The following is a 20,695-nucleotide window of genomic DNA, read 5'->3' on the forward strand; positions in this document are numbered from 1 at the left end:
AGGGGTCAAAAAATAAGATAGTCTCCAACACTGTGTTAAATTTTTAGGGTTTAAACCTCTCACACGTGCACTGGGAGCTAAATTGGGTTAAAGCTAATATGGGGTATTACAATATCTCCCCCTTGGGAATATTCATCCTTGAATAAGACTGATTAAGCTGAGAATACCGAGGTATAAGGGATTACATGCTAATTATGCGTACTAAAAGCATGGTTACCTAACTGAGTCTGAAATGTGATACATGAACTGAACTGATTATCATGAACTGTACTGATTTCTTGAATACATTTAATGACATAAGAATGGTTATAAGGATGATATAAGATGAGAGAGTCAACTTATGAGTAACCATTACTTCAAGCTAGATCTTATCTCACAAAAAAAAAAAGATGAAAGGTTTAGGACATGAATACTCGGGGTATTACAACATCTCCCCCTTGGGATAGTTCGTCTCCTAAATAATACTGACTTGGCTGAAATACTAAGGAATGATCGAGATGATACATGGGACACTTACAGACTGAATCATGACTGAATACCTAGAATCTGAAACTGATGCATGATGCGTGAACTAAACTGAATTTACAACTTGTATGGTTGTGAATGGATTACCTCATGAATAGGCAAGATGGGAAACCATAGGAACTTGTGCTAAACTAAATTGCTGGCTATATGGATTGAATTATACTGAAAGCCTATACTCAACTATACATTCCACTTCAAAATTGTATTCCTCTTGAGGCTACTGAAAATATTCACAAGGGCACTGATAACTCTACCTACTGAAGTCTGAGCTGAACTGAATTTTCTCACTATGTTCAAGCCTACCCAAATCTATAAAGTGCACACATAACACTGTGATACTAGTCTGAACCATGAATTCACTATACCGAGCATTTTCACAACTTCTCGTCTCATGAATAATTTTTATTACCACCTCAACCACTACATTCAGCCCTTACTAGATATTCACTGATGCGCAATGCATTCATTATATACAACATGACATTCAAGCCTATCTATGCACTTCTAAAGAAATACTCATAAAAGCATCTTTCTCATATCCTCTAAACATCTATCATTAACAACTTCCATGCGCTATTTTTAAGGAAATCACACAAACAAAATTTAAACCAACCATGACATACATCAAAAACTTGGCCTCGATCTTACTTCACACTTATAATCTTAGATCCAACAAGCATACAATAATTTCTCCTACTATGAAACATTTACGCTCTCTCATCTAAACAACTGTTCATCATCCTTATCTTGACATAAGGAAAGGTCGTTGAAAGGTTAGAACATGAGGACCTAAAATATGAAATAATACTATGCATAACTTGGACACATAATTGAGGCCAGGGGATTAGAGTATCAACCTTATAGATTCATCAAAGAGATCTAAAATGAGGGCATACATGACATAGACTGAATTTTGCTGATCATTAAGAGTGTAGCATGAGTATCTGGAACTAAACATACTGCAAGGCTTGAGTATATGAGGCATAAGCTGCATGACCTGGGTTCGGAGTTCTTGATTTCATGGAACATGACTCGTACTGCTGAGAAAACTGGAACTCTTTATACTAGGGACTGGAAGCGTACATGATTCTATAAAAAATGCATGAATAAGTATCATGATGACTAAAAAAACTTGCACTGAGATAAGAATGGGTCGGGCATCTTCGTCTCCTACAGATGTTCTACAATATACTAGCATCACTACTAGAATTTAAGAGCCTGACTTGGTTACTTGTTCTATTATCTCCCCTTAGCTTAAAGCCATTATTCTAAGTCTGGAAACTACCTAAACTGAACTGCCACTATTTTACTCTAAAATCTAGGTTATAATACACATAATTGGTAAATTCACCCTGAATGACTATGCCCGAAAATGTAAAACTTATTTCTAGTACTTTCTCCTAAGATACAAATATTAGCCCTCTACAACCCCAACAATCATTATGTAACAACTTAAAATTGACGAACTTAGAATTTTCAACTCCTCTTTCTATTAGCTCAACCTTAAAAGATTCAAACTTAGATTCTAACACATAACATGGATATCCTCAAATCTTTAATAAGCATACTACTTTCATATCCTACAAATATCACATCCACAACATATGTTTCGAATCAACAAACTAAAATCTTTGCATACACTGCTTCAAGCCTACTGATTCACTTTTTTTACAACTAGCCCCATGAAATATAATATGCTCAAATTTCGGATAACAGTATCCCCACTCTTCTACAGTTGCTAAACTCCTGGTTTTATGCTTTTAGTTCTAGATCATATGTTATTATAGGATTTTGAGAAGGGATCTGAAAACACATATGACTCCTAAGCATTGAGGTACTAACCCTTCATTTAATGACTGGTCCATCGGGAAACTGAAACTGAATGACTCTATTTTTGAAATCAACTAAAGTGGTTTATAGGGATACTGTAATTGAGCAATTTCTGTATACCCACCTAAAAATGATAAATTTACTTACTGAGGTAAACATTAAGAAGGGTTATGCTAATGTTCAGGTCTGATGCCGAAGTTGACAGCTATATAAGGAGGTTACAAGAGAAAGTGAAGCTCCAAGCTCTAGTAAAACATACATAAGAATATGAAAGGTTTGTACATCCCCGTAACCACATCAAAAGAACTTTCCTGATCATGTTGGGACTGGAATGCATAAAGTCTGTTCTGACGTTGATCAATGGTGGCACTAGAAGTAGCGCCCTACTGAGTCGGGCTACCGGGTGGAACTGGAGGACGGCTGGACTGGCCTTACTGACCACTCATTGAGAAGTCTCTAGCTCTTTGGCCTGGCTTTCCACACACAAAACACATATAACTACCGGCTCTACACACTTCATTATGATTCCTACCATATTCTCTGCAAAGCATATTAGTACTAACACCCTTCCCGCTACCCTGTGACTTAGAGCCTTATGCTCTATTTTGACCGTTATTCTTAAACTTAGACACTGGCACACTGGCTAAAGGTGAAATTGGGGCTGAGCATTTTTGATAGAATTGGGAGCGGTTACTACCCCTTAATGTTGGCTTAAAACTACTTGTTCTGGCCCTCTTATTCTTTTTTCTTTTCCTTTCTACGCTCCCTTTCTCACTCTGCTGAGCATGAATAAAAAGCCTAGATAGGACAACAGCCTTCAAATTGTTCTAAGTAACTACTAAATAAGCTAAGGTAGTGAAAGCAGCTCTAAAGTCATCGTGAGAAACATACTCATTCAGGGGATCTTCCTAAACAGGCGGAGGTGCAGGCTGATTACCGTTTCTTCTTCTGTTGTTATTTTTGGGAGGAATTTTTTGTATACAGAAGAACGAATGAGTTAGGAAAAGAGTTTAATTAGATTTCATGCTCTTTCGCACGACTTGAACTGTAGTACCCCATGATTTTTCCTAGCTTAAACTTATCCCAAAAATGATAAGAAGTAGCTTCTAAAATGAGTGATGTTTATTTCGTGTGAAATTCTTTAGATTTGGACTTTCCATAGCATAGAAAATTGAATTAGCTTCCCAACGATATAAGATTTGCCTAAATTCGATAATCGGGTAAGAAGTTATGTCTATTTTAATTTCCAGTCGCAAAACGTTGTGATTTAGGTCCTTAGCGCATCACAGCAAAACGTAAAATCATAATTGTTAATTTCCAGTGAGAGTCCATGATTTTGGCGCATCGCGGAGAGGCCCAATTTCCCGTTTGGCAATTTCTAGTGTCACTCCGCGATACTGGCGTGTCGCGCCAATGGTCGAAATAGCAAACTTTGGGGCTCCTCAATAGTGGCGCATCGTGGAGGGAACCTAATTCCACTCATTCTTTTTCCAGTAAGCCACCGCGATTGTGGCGCATTGCGGTAGCCACCCAGACCGAAAAAAAATTACGTTTTCTAATTCCATTTAAGAATTTAAAGGGAGTATTTTGGTAAATCACCCAACCCCCAATCCGTCCAAAAATATAAGATTACTCAAATTTCAAAGCACTTTATGCATTGTTCATCTTTCCCCTCAAAGCAAAACCCTAGTTCATCATACTTCCTCTCCAAGAAACTCAAAATTTCTCCATTTGTTCTCCAAAATAGTCCAAATTTAAGGATTCCCAATACAACAACACTAAAGAGCCATCTCTAAAACAACAATAAGAATCCAAGATTCAAGCTTCTCATCAAAGATCATCAATTAAGGTATGTGGGGTTTGAACAAGGATAAATCTTTCATCCTTCTATCCAAAACTTTGCTTTTATTATAAATTTACTACAATTTATGAGATTTTCTATGATTTAGTAGTTGAATTACATGACTTTATTCATATTTCTATGCCTTGTGCAGTAATTTACAGATTTTAAGATGATTTATGAATTTTTACATTACCAAGTATGAATTTTGAGATGTTTTAACATGAGATTGATGTTTGGGTCATTGGACCTCATTTAATGATTGTGGTTTTAAGATTATTATTCTATAAGCACCCCATGACTAGATTATTTTCAGATTTTAGGTAAAGAATCCACTTTATTTCAGAAGATTTGAGATTTACAGAAAAAGCAAAGCCTAGTTGGTTTTCTGTAAACCTTTGTATAAGTTCTAAAGTAGATTTCTTAAGATTTTGAGCATGAGATTGGGAGTAGTATTTAGCATCGAGATGGGTAAGTTACTACATTTCATACCCCAGAACTACATGCCACCATAGGTACAGATTATCAAATTATTTCTACTTCTACGTGGATGAATCAGATTGTGATCACACAGATTAGATTGTTCTATTCTGATGGCAAGGGTAGAACAGCTCTAACCTTATGGGGGCTAGTCGTGAGACACCATGGATGCTCACATGGTGTACATGTCTGTTAGAAGAACCTCTCAAAAGATGTCTCTTACTCTTAAACAGTTGTGTTTGATTTGAAGCCTTTAGATGCACAGAATAAGTTTTCAGACTTCACTAGCCTATGTGATTTGAAAAATAGAACAGAACTACAGATTTCAGAACTAAGTGTGATGACTCATAAGATTTAGATTACATGTTTTATTATTTATGCTTTACATCTAGATTTGAGTCATTTACATTTAACATGCATGATTTTATAAACTGTGATGATATAGTTTACTTATGCATACACCCCCATATACTCAGTGCATCATTAAAGTATTGATCCATACATATGTCGAGCATCTTATCTACATCCCTGTAGTTGGTGAGTCCTCAAAGTTCGAGGGCTTAGTTATTCAAATTTTCAAGTTGCTAGTAGATATGTCTTTACTTATTTCAGACAGTTGAGTCAGTTGGGGCCTGTCCTAGTGACTCTCTAGATTCAGATAGTAGAGGCTTGTTGGACTATTAGATTCAAATTTAGACCTTTGAGTTAGTATTCAGATTTTTAGCATTTATTTTATCATACTCTTGAGATTTAGTATAATTCAGATATAATCAGAAGATTTCAGACAGTTTTTCGCATATATTATGATTTTTTATCTATATTTCCCTATTTTGAGATTTAGATCTAGAAAAGGCAGCCAGGGTTAGCTCAGGACTACTTGTAGTTTGGAGCACCGTATGGCATCCCGGTGTGGTACGCTTCAAACACATACACTAAAAAAGGGAAACTTTTCCTCAAATGTCTCGTTGCCTCTTGTCCATAAGTGTGGTGCGCTTCAAATACATACACAAGATTCTACTCAACAAGGCTTTCAGACTCCCAAGGACACTTTAAACCTTAGGCTCAGATACCAAGTTTGTAATGCCCCAAGAGTACACCTTGGATGCCACACGGTGCTTACAGCCCCGAAGGACTACAAGCTAACCCATAAGCTGGTACCTACTGTGAGCACTGAAAAAAAATAACAAAGACATATGCAGAATTTAACTAAAACGCCATAAGGTTTTAACAACTAAAATCAATACTGAATCATGGTTTAATACATCTGGAAACATAATGGCAATACTGATAAAATGACTGATAATCATAACTGAAAACTGACCAACTGTCTGTACTAGTCTGAAAGCCTCTAAACTGTCTGACTGTGGAGTTAATGGGACAAACCCCCAACTAACTCCGACTGACTAAACAACTAAATATAAGATAACTTGTCCTCAAAGAAAGAAGACTCACCACGGCTGTTGCTGATGATGCACTAGAAAGTTTAAGTACAACCGAGAATCTAAGCGTCCAAACCTATAATATAAGACATCATAGCGCAAGAAATGAGTATGCGATCAGTACTTTAAATGTAGTAGTACATTAGATGAGGTTAGGATGAAATGCATGGTTTCATATGCATGAAATGATAACTGACTGAATAGCATAAGTTAACTGTATGAGAATGCATGCGAAACTAGAAATACTAAAGATGTAAGACCAAGCATATATCATATATCTAAATAGTTTAAAACTGTGGTACTAAAATCTGTAATAGAATAACTGATAACTGAAAGCTATGGTCAAGCAAAACAGAACTGAACACTGTACTGAGTACTATAATTGAAACTATGGGAGGTATAATCTAACCGACATGCCACAAATAAGCTAATTGGGGTTCAACCTATAACCCTGGTTGGAAAGGTGTCAATACCATGCCATGAATACAAACAATAGTTGTATGGATTCACTAAACTAATGTCTCGAAAGACACATAAGTCACACTAATCTGGCAGGAATACTCAGGAGATATGTGCCAACCCTAACGATAGGAAGACATTTCAACCTACACTGGCTACGTAGTTCTGTAACTCAGGGATTGCTTTAAGGGTCAAACCCTAACCTAACAGGAATACCCCCATCGCTGAGTTAGCTCGATACTGACTCCTACTCCCAACTGAACTGATACTGATTATTAGACTGGACTAGGCTTAACTGATTACACAACTGGCCATGCTAAATTGACTGAATGACATTTCTTATGGTATGACTGAAGTCGTTCTATAGATATTGAAAACTAGGTAGATAGCTAAATGTTGAGTATTCATAACCCCCAGGACTCGATAGCAATAGCAACAAGATCATACTAAAACTTGGAAGACATGATAAGTATTCATTAACATTCATTCTTTTAGACATTTCATCAAACACTTGCAATTCATGGTTTAAACAAGGAAATAGTTTTAAGCATGTAGTAATATCATAATTTTGATACCAAATCTCAATTTACTATGTAAACCAACAAGTAAGCATCATTCATATGTGTAGGGTTTAACTTCAACAACAAGGTATGTATAAACATGATATAAAAATCAAAATTCGTGGGTATTCATGGATAAATTCATAATAATATGTAAAAAAATCACAACTTTAAACTTGCAATTGGGATCTTGGACTTCATGGGTGAAAATGGCCCATGGATGAACATCTAAAATACCTCAATTGAAGAATTCTTAGAAGTTCTTGGTGGATTTCTTGAAAATTTTCTCTTGAAGGTTGAAGGGTCAAAGGTTTTTTTCTTGAGAGAGAATGATTTCAATTTGAGGGAATTATGAAATATAAGGCAAAAATGCTATTTTAGGACCTAAATCCCATGTTTTGGCTGAATTAAAGTGGGGGGAAAGGGCCAAAATACCCCTCCGGACCCAAAATTTATTTAAACCAAACTGGGCCCCGATGCGTTTAGCTACACGCCGCGTCGCTCAACTAGATGCGATAAGCGACGCGCCGCATTGTTGCTCCCAATGCGATAGCCGACGTGATGCGGCCATATCACATTGGACCACTAGTTTGTCCATCTAAGCATGCCCCTAACATCGTCTAAAAAACCCAAAACTCACCCGAGATGAACTATCGACAACCCTGGTCATGAATTAACTTAAAAACCAACTTTTTGGGGTCGAGAATAAAATCATTGAAGTTTAGGGGTCAAGAAATGAGACTAAGTCTCCAACACTTAGCTAAATTTTCAGGTTCTAAGCCTCTCTCATATACACTGGGAGCTGAATTGGGTTAAGGCTAATACAGGATATTACATATATCATAGGTTCGGATGCTCAGATTCCCGACCAGCGCATCAGCAGCAATAGCAATAGTGAGTCCTCATAGTTCGAGGACCGACTATGGTATTTCAATATTTCAGTTTTAGAGACAATTGAATTTAGTTGGGGCCTGTCCCATTAACTCTCATTCAGTCAGTTTTAGAGGCTTTCAGAGATTTCGAACAATCAGTTAGTTGTCAGTTTTATCAATGTGTTTTCAGCATTTTTGCTTATGTTTCAGACTTGTGGACTTTAGTTGTATTATTTTCAGTATTGAAACCTTATGACATATTTAGTTATTTCCATACATGTTCGTTATCAGTATATTATTCAGTGCTCACAGCAGGTATCAGCTCATGGGTTAGCTTGTAGTCTATTTGGACTATAAGCACCGTGTAGCGTCCAGGGTGTACTCCCAGGACATTACATTTACCCACTTTTTCAACAATGACTCCTCCTCAGAGCCCAAGAGATGAACACCCAAGTTAGCTAACCTGTAAATGTCCTTCACCAATCCTCTTTTCTTCTTATCAGCATGGGATAACTTCTCATAGACAACCAGATAAGAGCATCAGCAACACTATTAGCTTTACTTGGATGGTATAGCAAACTCATGTCGTAATCCTTAAGCATTTTAAGCCACTGCCTCTGCCTGAGATTTAGTTCTTTCTACGTAAACACATACTGAAAACTCTTATGATCTGAATAAATATCCACATACACCCTATACAAATAATGGCTCTAGATCTTCAAGGCAAAAACCAAAACCGCCAACTCTAAATCGTGAGTTGGGTAATTCCTCTCATGAATCTTAAGTTTCCTGGAAGCATAGGCCATAATTTTACCATGCTACATCAAAACACAACCCAATCCCACAAGGGATGCATCACAAAACATAATAAAACCAACTGTACCTTCGAGTAGTGTCAAAACTGGCGCAGAAGTCAGCTTATCTTTCAACTTCTAAAAATTTCCCTCACAAGCATCAAACCATAAAAACTTAACCTTTTTCAAAGTAAACTTTGTCAACAGAGCAGTAATAGATGATACTCTCTATAAATCTCCTATAATACCCAACCAAGCTCAAGAAGATCCTTATGTCAGTTGGAGTTATGGGTCTAGGCCACCTCATAACTGCCTCGATATTCTATGGATCCACCCTAATCCCCTCACTGGAAACAACATACCCAAGATAGGTCACAACAATTAGCCAAAACTCACACTTAGAAAATTTTACATACAACTTTTGGACCTTAAGACTCTACAACACAATTTGAAAATGATTGGCATGACCCTCCCCCCCCCCCCCCCCTACTGTTAGAGTAGACCAAGATGTCATCAATGAAGACTATAACAAACAGACCAAGATGTCATCAATTAAGACTATAACAAACAAATCCAAAAACTACTTGAAAAGCCGATTCATAAGATCCATGAATGCAGTTGGAGAATTAGTCAACCCAAATGACATAACCAAAAGCTCATAGTGACCATACTGAGTTTGGAAAATAGTCTTGGGAATATCAACCTCCCTAATTTTCAACTGATGATAGCCCGAATAAAGATCAATCGTAAAGAACACCTAGCACTGTAAAGTTGATAAAAAAGATCATCAATCCTAAGAAGAGGGTACTTATTCTTCATTGTAACCTTATTCAGCTGACGACAGTCTACACACATCAGAAGGTACCCATCTTTCTTTCATACAAAAAGCACATGAGCACCCTATGGAGAAATACTAAGATGAATAAACCTTTTATCAAGAAGATCTTTAAATTGCTCCTTTAGCTCCATTAATTCCGTCGAAGCCATTCTATAAGGAGGAATAAAAATAGGATGAGAATCCGATAGAAGATGAATCCCAAAAGCTATTTCCCTATTGTGAAAAATTCCAAGAAGATCATCGGAAAAGACTTTAGGAAGTTCATTCACCACAAGGACAGATTGCAAAGGACTTTCAGAGTCAGAATGCTTAAACCAAACTAGATGACACAGACACCCTTTTGAAATCAATTTCTAAGCTCTAAGATAAGAAATGAACTTCCCTTTGGACACTAATGAACTCCCCTCCCATTCAATCACTGGTTCAGTAGGAAATTAAAACCTAAACTTTTGGGACCTATAATCCATAGAAGCATAACACGAATGAAGCCAATTCATCCTCAAGATAGCATCGAAATCCACCATATCCAACTCTATCAAATCTACTAATGTCTCTCTATGAGAGATAGACTCCACACTGCCTCTTTAGATATTCTAGCAATAATAAACTCACCCACCTGAGTAGAAATAGAAAAAGGGTCGGAAATACTTTCAGGACCAAAACCAAAATGTACAATCGTAAGGGGTCACATAAGATAGAGTAGAACCCAGAATCAAGCAAATAATCAACATTATGAGAAAGGAGTTGTAATATACCAGTAATAATGTCTGGAAATGCCTCAGATTCCTGACAAGTAACAGGTGCATAGAAATAATTTCGTCCAGTGATGGTACCTGAAATAGTGCCCTTAGGGGCAGGAGCTGAAGAAGTAGCAATTGGAAATTTATTAACCCCAGTGGCAACCCTGGTTGAAGGATGATCTCATTGCATATGAATAAGATGACGATAATTATATCACTAATTTCTCACATCCTCATAATATCCACGGTGAAGATGTCCACAAAAAGGATAAAGATGATAAGGTAGGGCTGACTGAGCTCCACTAGCCTGAGATTGAGCACCATGTGCCTTAGGACCATTGCTATCCTGAAAGTAACGATCACCTGAAGGCTTAGGATAATGAGCACTGGCAGATGAATGCAAATTTCCCCAATTCATATTCTTAGTCCACTGTTTACCATCTCTCCCACTGTTTTGCTAGCTTGCACCCTACTCTGAATATCTAAACTTTTTGTTCTGCCTCTCTCGCATCTACACCTACTTCTTTTTCTCATTCTCTACATGTTGTATATAAACCACCAACCTGGAGATATCTATATCGTTGTTCAACATAGCAGTCTTACACTCCAATAACAAATCACAAGAAAACCTGGAAGCAAACTTTCTCATTTCGGACCTCATGTTAGCCACTAACTGTGGAGCATAATGGAACAACTATTTAAATTTCAGAGCATACTCCTTCACACTCATCTTCCCTTGCTTCAAGTCCACAAACTCCTCAACCTTTACTTCCCTCAAATACTGAGAAAATAAGCGATTAAGAAAAATACCTGAAAAGTCATCCCACATTGCATGTTTAATAGTATCACCCCTCATAGTTTTTCACTACTCTTACAACTGACAAGATACATTTTTAATTGATATGCAACAAACTCTACACTCTCTACATTAGTAGTATGCATCACCCTAAAGATTTTCTCCATCTCATCAATAAACCCCTATGGATCCTCCTCAACCCTAAATCCTATAAAGGTTGGGGGATTCAACCTCATGAACTATCCAACTCGAGTGACCTCGGATGAATGAGAAACAAAATCAACATGATCAGACCGATAAGACTATGATGCCACCAACTGAGTGATCATATGAATAGACTGACAGAACTCCACATTAGAGATATCTCCCTGAGCTGACTAAGAATAAGTATCACCAACCCAAAAATTCTGAGGAGGACTAGTATGGATAGTAGAACTCCACGTGGGGTAGTGCAATCAGGAGTAGGGACCCTAGATCGGGTCTGCATTCCATAAAAAGGGCGAGTCCCCTCCATATTCTCCTCAACTGAAATAGAGGTTCCAGCAGATTTTCTACAAACATCAGATCTTTGAGGAGAAATGATCTGAAATGTGAAGAAGCCAGGAGTTAGAGAAGTTTCATAACACTAAACTCTATAGCCCAAAATAGAACAAAAGAAAGGGAAACATTCCTAAATATCTTGTAGCCTCCTCTTTATAAGTGTGGCACGCTACACACCCATAAAAAGGACTCTACTCAACATGGTTTTATGGTGACGCAATGACCCTTATTCATGCTCTGATACGAAGCTTGTCATGATCCAAACCAGTGTCTGGCCGTGATAGGAATCTTAAAACCACCATGGACCAGAGACCACCCCCTTAGCCTAACCTCAAGAGCACAATAATAATAATAAAGTGGAAGCCAAATCAAATAGTAATATGAAAATAAATAGATGACTTAAAAGAAGACTAAGAGTCAAAACAACAACCAACCCATACCTGTCCACAATAGCCTCTAAAACCATAATACCAACTAAGTCGGGACATGCCCCAACTATGACCAAAAGAAATAATCCAATAGTACTAAGTAAGTAAAGAAAGAGTAATGAAATGATAAGGCCTTCCAAAGGATGGAAGCTCACCACTTCACAGCAACTCAATAGACGTGTTGAACAACCTAGCGTTGCATAGAAGCGATAGAAATATCTTTGAACCCCACATCATGAAATGATCTAGCGTCCTCGAATTAACAGTGGGATAAGCAATGACATGTAACTCAGAAAAAGTGATAACATAATGTCATGTCAAAAATCAGTCAAAACCACATGCACACATTCATATATACAAATATAAAATACCGAGATAGGTTAAATGTCATGAAAATGAGAGTTTTAAAACCATTAACCTGAACTGTGTAGCTTGGACCGTCCTAAAGGCACCCATGGGATATATGAGTTCAGCTCCCTCTACTGAAAGGGCCCCGGTGCATGTTAGCCGCATAAACCACCAAGGAAAAACTAAGGGAAAACTAAACCACAAAGGCAATATCCATCCCAAATATATCTACATCAAGTATGTATTAAGCACACGGTTATATAGACCCCCAATGTTGGCAAACATAGTTTCCGATATTCATTCCCCTGGGACTTACACCTTCATGGTGAGCTACACAACCCCTTTTAAACCAAAAACTAAAATCAGTTTTCACATAATTCTAATCATTAACCCAGGAGTCATTCATTAAGCATTTAACACTTAGTATCGTCATACCAATATGCTTGCAAGCTAAATTAATCATGTCAAACTAATTCACACTATCAAATTGCACTCTCAAGTTTTATTTAAAATCCAAAACCAACGCTATCTAAAATCATATTCATATCCATTTATCCTTTAATGCAATGCAATGGGTTCAAAATAAGTTAAACCAGGTAATTATTCATATTAAAACCAAGATTATAAATTGGGTTGAAGTTCATGCAATTATCAAGCCAAATTCCATCCAATTTAGAGAAACCTGTATCCCCTATTTCAACCATTTAAACAATGCACCAATTAAATCCTAGAAACATTAATTTAAAATACGGGACAAGTAATTTAATCAGTAACAACCAAAACACCTCAACCCAATTTCAAAACCCACAATTAAACTACATGAAATCCATCTAATTGATGCCACAGTGTAAAATTCAATTCTAAGAAAAAGGAACATGCCTTAAATACATAAGAAATTAAAGTCAATTTGAAGTTTGGAGCCCGGCTAATTAATTCTCGGTAAGACCTTGAATGTTCTTGGGTTATGAGTTTGAGAGAGAAAGAGAATGATTTGATCCTTGAAAAGTGAAGGGAATGAGATTATTTTATGTTATAAGGTCGTACAAGGGGTAAAATGACAAAAAGCCCCACACCTCAAGTAAAAAAATAAATAAAACTAGACGAAATTAAACTCTAGGATGGCATGCCAATATCGCGGAGGTTAGACTCCATGACACACTTATATCGTGAAGGTTAACCTCCATGACATGGTCTTATCGCGGATCCTTTCCTCGGGGTCCCAAAATGATCTCAAACTCTTTTCGAAAAATTTGAAACTCTCCTGAAATATTCTTTTAACATGTCTAAACATAATTCAAGTCAAAAAAATGACATTACACATGCGGGAGGGTCAAAAATAAAATTACCAAAATTGTTAAGGGGTCTTATAGGATTACACATCAATTTCAATGAATTCATCCCTTTTGCCTACTAGGGATTAATAACTTACAACTTTTAATTATTAATTTTTCTAATTCATCATCTTAGGATTTTTTATTCTTCAAACCTCATGAAACCTATCTTATTTAACATGAACAACTATGATTCTACCCTCATTAGTGTTTGCTAACACCCTGAAATTATTATTTACATTCTTATAAATCTGCATTAAGTTATATCGGGGGTCTACCGAAAACAACCTCTCTACTTCACCTAAGGTAGTGGTATGGTTTGCGTACACTCTACCCTCCCCATACCCCACTATGTGAGAATACACTGGGTATATTGTTGTTGTTGTTGTTGTTCTTGTTGTTGTTGTTGTTAAAATTCTCGAAATAGGGCTAAGCCCTAATTTCCATCAAGAACTAGTTTCTAATGATTTTCTGTAATTTTAAGAAGTAATTCAAATTTAGATGTAAGAAAATTTTCACCAAATATGAAAACTCTGAAAATATGTAGAAATTTTCACTCTTCAGAACTTTGGTTCATTTTTTAAAATATGGGAAATGAAAAATGTTTTAGGTTTTTAAAAATATATTTTACTGTGTTTTACCGCTGCAGCAGTCACGATGAAATAGAGCTTCTGCTGCAAAGATTTCTTTTTTTGCTACAGTGGTCCCGGGAAGAAATTAGGGACCTCTATCCATTTGTTTCCATTTTGCAACACATCTCTTGAACTACAACATCGCGAACCAACCTTCCATTGTAAAATCTATACCCGGAGTTCTATAACTCCGTTTTACTGGTCGAAAGTTCCTACGACTTTCTAAACTTGTTATCTATCTAGAAATCAAGTCAAACATCCCCACCAACGTTCACTTCAACACTAGATTTTCTTAGAGTGGTACAGTCTCAAAATTTATCGAATACTAGATCAACCCTGAATTTCATAAAAATCACATAAGAAAAATTTGACGGGGTTTTCACTTTCTATTTTTTGCGTAACGACAATACAAGTTGTTACATAACCTAATCAACCCAGTTCATACTAAGTTTTAAAATATTTTTCTTATAATTCATTCAAATACCTAATACAACTTTTTTGTATATTATGATTATATATAACACTAGACGCAAGAGCCCATGCAATCATGGCCCAACGCATACTATTTTTTAATTCTAATTTATTGATATCAATAAATTTTTTAGAGTCAATTAAATTTTTTGAATGATTTTTAAATATTTTAAATTATTAGTTTATTCTAGTATATAATACTTTATAATTTTTTTTTAGAGAATATGTGTTACTCTTGTTGTTTCAATTTATGCGACACTGATGAAATTTGGATAGTCAATCAATTTTTTTAATATAATTTTTAGATAGTCGTATTATTTTTAAATCGTTTAAGTTGTTAATTATTGTAATTTATGATCCTTTTACATAATTTTTAACTAATACATGTTATTCTTTCGGTTTCAATTTATATGACATTGATAAAATTTAGAAAATCAACCAAATTTTTTATATATAGTTTCTACCTATTACCATGAATTTCACTATAAATGACACAGTTTAAGTTGAAATCTAATATATTCTAATAATTTATATTAATTAATTATAACTACATATTTAAAGTAAATATTTTTTGTTAATTTAAGTGGCTATTCTATCCAAAAATAATCTGTTTACCTATAATTATTTAGTAAAATTAAAAGATTTATTATTTTTATCTTATACAAAAATACTAATATTTAACTTTAAAATTTTAAAATATGATTAGTAAAATAATAAAATAAATTCCTAATGAATATTTTTATAATATTTGTGTCGAGTCAATTATCAAATTAAAAAGAATTAATAAAAAATTTTAAATTATGAAATTTTACTTGTGTGAGAGGTAAACATATCTTACTATCAAATAATGCATAATAAGTTGTATTTTATATAAGGAATGCAAAACTATTTTCTTGAATCTTTTTTTTATATTTTTTTAATTTATAAATTTCAATAAATAATAATTTAAAATATTTTAAAGGAAGACCCTTTATTTTTATGAAAATACTTTAATTTCAACTTTTTATGTGGTATAATTAAATCACAAGATTAGCTGACATTTTAGTACATTTGAGATAACTTTAATTTAAGGTCATAGGATTCAAAAGTTTTCTTCATTTTCTTAAACTTCATGTCATTTCTACTAATTTTTAAATAATATATGTTACTATTTCTGTCTCAATTTATGTGAGTATGATAGTATTTGGAGAATCAATAAAAAATTTTATATGTCGTTAAATATTTTAAATTATTAATTTTTATGATTTATGATACTTTTTATGTCATTTCCAAGTAATATATGTTACTTCCTCAGTTTCAATTTATGCGATACTAATAGAATTTTAAAAGTCAACCTAATTTTTAAAATATTTTAAGCGGTTAATTATTGTAATTTATAATAATTTTTGTATAATTATTAAATACATAGTATATCAAAAAAGTAAGATAAATAAATTAAAATGGATGAAATAAAAAAATTATAATACTTTCTACGTTATTTTTAAATAATCTATGTTACTAAAAATAGCTTTTATAATTATTGCTAATTAAATATCAAATGAAAACTCAATTATATTTTCAATTTATTTTAATCTCTAATATTTTTGCTCATGTACTGTCAATTTTTTTATTTAAAATAGGGCCTAATCCAGTAGCCACTCTCCTCTCCCTCCTCCCACCGCCTCCACTGTCCTCGCTATCATCAACCATCGCTGATCGAAAACACCCTAACAAACCACTCTCCTCCATTCCTCATTCTCCTTACACCATAAAATAAATTCTGAAATGAGGTTTTGTGGGATGCAGATTCTGTTTCTTTTCTTTTTATCTGAGGTTTTCTTCAAATTGAAGCTTGTAAGCATTTCAAAAATAAACAATGAAGAAGCAGCAACATAACAATATGACAGGATTCATGTGAAGTTTTCTGATTTTCAAGTCATCACTTTTAGCTTTCCTCTCCCTCCTTCCACCCGCCTCCACTATCGTCATTATCACCAGCCATCGGTGGTCCAAAACCGAATTGATTAGCCGCCATTTTTCCTTATCTCCTCTCTTTCCTTTGAGGAAAAAAAATATTTCCTTGAAGTATAGTTAATTAAAGATTGAATTTTCATGTAAGAAAATTTTTTGATCTTTTATTTTTGTGTTTGTTGGGTTGTTTGCTTTTGTGGATATTGATTATATTTTTGTTATTGTGGACTGAGTGTGTGAATTTGTTGTGGGTATTGATTTTGTTTGATCAAATATTGGTGTTTTATGAGGTTAGGTTTTATTTTACGTTTTGTCCATGTGGGATCTATAGATTTATGTTATAAGATTTTAATTTTTATAGGTTTTTTGGGATGTTTTGATTTATGTAGATTTATGTGATAAAGTTCAGTGCCAGATGATGTAGTCCACGAAATCTTTTCATCTCTATATTTGTTTAATTTTTGTCAACATCTCCTCCATCTCCACCATCAATGCCAGCTGATCTATTGCTAAAGAGATTTTTACGGTAGTTGAGATTACTGTGGAAGGCCCTTAGAGGAGTGTATGAAATGACAAAAGTGCCCTTCGACTAAGCTGGCAGGACAACTGCCTCCTGCCTGCTTTAAGCCACTTATATATATAATTAGTAATTTCTAATAAGATAAAATATTCAAAATATATTAGACAATTTCTTATGCATGGTTCAATTTGCATATCAATTTAGTTTTAAAATATACTAAAGTAAGCAGGTAATGGATGGGGTTAACAAAATAAGTGAGTCATTAACTCGCTCAAACCGTAACGGATTTAACACTTGGTGCAAATATTTATTCATTACTCAGAGTCACCTTTAAGAATATTGTACGTTTTGGAGAAATTTTAATCTGCTTGTTAGAGTACTGACGAAAAGATATGCCAACTTTTAAATTGGAGTATATTTGTCAAATCAAAGCAAAAGATGGGTCTTATGCAACTTCTTATAAGAAGAAAAGATAACACATCTTTAATTACCTGCATTTCTAGCGTGAAAAATTGAAAATTCAAGAATTCTTATTAATGCTAAATTATGTTGTATTTTTTATTTTATTAGTTGAACAAGTCATTCAAAATGGATTTTCAATATTTTTAAAAATTCTAAAGAATGACAGGGATACACACATAAGGAGACCATATCAAACATTTCCCACTATCCAATTAATTATTGTTAATTATCCAACATTTTGTCAAAACCAGAACAAAAAGAAAAAATTGCTCTGTTTGTCAGCTCACATTCTTGAACATGAAAAATTTTATTTATAAAACCAGTCAATAAATAGTAAATGAAACAGAAGTTTTTCTAAAAAAAATCTGGGGTGGGGAAGAGGAATACAAGATGGAGATTGAACCCTCACCAGCAAGGTAGAAGTTCATGTAGCCAATCAACTGAGCAATTAAAATTTCTCAAAAAAACAAAAGTTCAGAAACGACAAGATAAAATAAAATGAGGTAGTGAAGGTGTTTTGAAAAAGAGTCAAGAAAACCAAAACCAATTATGTACTTTATTCATATCCATCATCGTGGTAAAATAGAAGAGAGTAATTTTCTTCATATTCTAAAACAGAATCATATTGTATACAGGGGCGGATCTAGGGTTCCGGGTGGGGGTTCCAGGGAACTAGTAACTTTCGTACGGATCTAGTATTTATATAGAGAAATTTAATAAATACATAAAAATTATAAGTTGGGAATCCATAGACATAGTGTATTATTGGCTTAGTGGAGTAGGAGGACTTGTAAAAGATTTTTTGACCTCTATAGGTTGTGAGTTCAAATCCCTCTAGTTACTACTTGATTTTATTTTTGTTTAACATAAGGAATTCATAAATTTTAAATTTTGGATCCGCCTCTATTGTATAGTAGTATTAGGGTGCAAAAATCAAATTCAAATAGTAAAAGAAAAAAAATAGATATACTTGCAGATGCCTTGAGGAGAGAAAATGACAGGGATACTAGTCTTCATAAGTTTGAATTTGTAGATATTTTGGTCAAGTTATGCATCTGTTTCGTCCAAGTAGCTGGTACAGGTTTAATGTTCTCTCTCATTTGGATTAGTATGACAATCACATAACGCAAAGGTCAAATAGGACAATGTGAAATGTAGTACATCATTAAATTGAGTGGGTTTGATTTCTGTCATATGTGGTGATGCAAAAGCTATTGAACAATCAAACTTGTGCAATAAATAAAGTTGGAAATATGAGAGTCAAACAATAGATAGATATGGGTGCGAAAGGGAGTCAGCAGGAGCTAGGTATCCATCGATCGATTCGATTTTATGTATTATTAATTCAATTTATCGGTTTTGATTTTTAAATATGTAAAACCAATAACCAACCAATAAGATATTTTCTTATCGGTTTCGATTTATCGGCTTTTTGGTTCTTAATGGTTTGATTTTCAGTTTAACCAATAAGAAAAAATTCTTATAGAAAAGAAATAGTAACAACTAACATAAAAAACAAAATCTTAGTTACGCCAAAATCCTATGCAATGCATTTTAATTTACAAGAATTTCAAACTTGAATTGAATGTTAGTTCGGAAAAAAATTGAATCCTAATTGTTGGAAGCTATAAATGCTTCAAGCTTTTCAATACGATAATAGCCGAGTTTTATATTGTGCCTTTGTTGCCCTGAATAGGTTAATACTGTGTGAATTACTGAATTGTGAATAAGTAGTGCATATAATATATATATATATAATATAGAGAGAGAGAGATTTATATATATAACATAAATAGGGATATAAAATAATAATTTAGTGTATCCGTATTGCAACCGATAACCCAGTAAGCTAAAACCTAACCCGAACCGTTTACCCAATAAAATTTTTTATAAAACCAATAACAAACCGTTAACCCAATCCAATAATCCAATAACATTTTTATCAATTCGGTTTATCAATCGGTTCGATTTTTACACACCCCTAGTAGGAGCTACAGACATTGCTAAGGCCGTTTGGTTTAGAATAAAAACTAAGGAAGCATTACCTAACACAAAAATTAAGAACTATATTTATTTGAAATAGCGCTAATTTAAAACCTATATAATATAGCGATACTTTGAGGTTTCATGGCAAATATACGCAAATACACTTATTATCCACATAGATATAATTAGATATTATACATGCATGAATACTATAGATTTCACTAATGTTATGCTCGCAAATACGATGTGTTCTACTACAGAGATATTGTACGCGCAAATGCACTTATTATGCGTACAGATATATATAGTGTACTTTATTATTATTATGTTTATGTATACAATATATTATTGAATTAAAACACATACACAAAGCCAATGTACGTTGAAAAAAATAAATTGGAGCTTACCTCCAGGCATCATTGTTCAAGTGTTGTAGAGAATTCTTTGTCAAAACTTTAATAAGAAACAAGTAGAGAAGAAACCTTAGAATCTTTTAGCCTATGCCTATCAAAGGTATACCAGATTAATGGAGCCACAGGCGTATTTGTAGGTAGGCTAGGGACTCTTAGGCAAATAATTTTAACCCTATGAATTTTCATAGTTATTTCTTGTCATCAAAGAAATATCATATATGCATAACTTGAATGAAAAATAATTGATTTATTACTTTAATTGGGAGATAAGGTAAATTTTTTATCAAAAATCTGTGGGTCATTAATACGTAATATTCTTATATTCTTCCACTTGACCTGCATATCAAAATCAGACAATCCTTTAAGAGTGAAAAATAAACAATATGATCATATTCACTCAACTAAATAGTTGTGCAACAATCACTTTTATCAAGAATATAT

Source organism: Capsicum annuum, chromosome 4, assembly GCF_002878395.1.
Source record: "Capsicum annuum cultivar UCD-10X-F1 chromosome 4, UCD10Xv1.1, whole genome shotgun sequence".
Taxonomy (NCBI): Eukaryota; Viridiplantae; Streptophyta; class Magnoliopsida; order Solanales; family Solanaceae; genus Capsicum; species Capsicum annuum.